The following is a 1,000-nucleotide window of genomic DNA, read 5'->3' as shown; positions in this document are numbered from 1 at the left end:
AGCGATGTCGCCTCCCGATTTTGCCACCAACAACCGATGGCATTCGGAACATACTAAGCTTAGCCCCATGCGTATTTCACCTTGCGGCGCTACTTGCACGACGCTCCTCCGTTCCGTTGCCAAAAGCCATCGGCCACCACGAGCGATGCCCACCACCAGACGTACTACGAGCACACACGAGTACTTGCTGACACGCTTTGCGAACATCTGGGACGTAGCACGGACAAGCCGTGCATGCCCCCAATGCCCACGCCGCATGCCAGCATCCCCCGTGCATGCCCGCCTCGGCCAGGCAGCAAGCACCTTGAGGTGCCTTTCAACACCTCTACCCCCCTTATATATGTCTTAAAAAAAAAAAACCAAGTGACAGGAGTAGATATGTTTTGGCCAGAGAATCATAATAGACATGTACAACACCAAAATGCACAAACCAAAGTACAACTTAGCTAATATATTCACAAATGACTTTTAAACATTGTAAATGATATTTTTTACAAAAAATAATTTTTTTAATAAATATTTATTATAAAACGAAAAAATACATAATAAAATATAAAAAAATAAGAAAATTATTTTAAATATAGAAAAAACAATGGAGAAAATTTCCAATACATCAAGTAATAATATAACACATAAAATAATAAATATTTTATAAAACAAGTACGATAAAAACTATTTAAAAAAACAAAAAGTGCATAAAATTTAATAAAAAATATGTAAAAAATAGGTAAAATACATAATATTATTATAAAAATATATAGATGACCAACCACCAATAACCATGACGCACCTCCATTGTGACAACCACCATAAGTGATTCCGATATCAAACCACCGCTGCAAACCACCAACCATCGCCGATCACTACCGCTCGAACCACCGCAATTTTCCACCACCGCCAGCCACGACCACCAACCACCAACATCATTGTGCTTGACATCTTGTTAAACATTGGCTAGCACTAGATATGGTGCGACGTGGTGCGACGTCGTGCCATGGCC

The sequence above is a fragment of the Nicotiana tomentosiformis genome, unplaced genomic scaffold (assembly GCF_000390325.3).
Source record: "Nicotiana tomentosiformis unplaced genomic scaffold, ASM39032v3 Un00474, whole genome shotgun sequence".
Taxonomy (NCBI): Eukaryota; Viridiplantae; Streptophyta; class Magnoliopsida; order Solanales; family Solanaceae; genus Nicotiana; species Nicotiana tomentosiformis.
The sequence above is the reverse complement of the archived record's forward strand: the minus strand, read 5'-3'. Positions refer to the sequence as shown.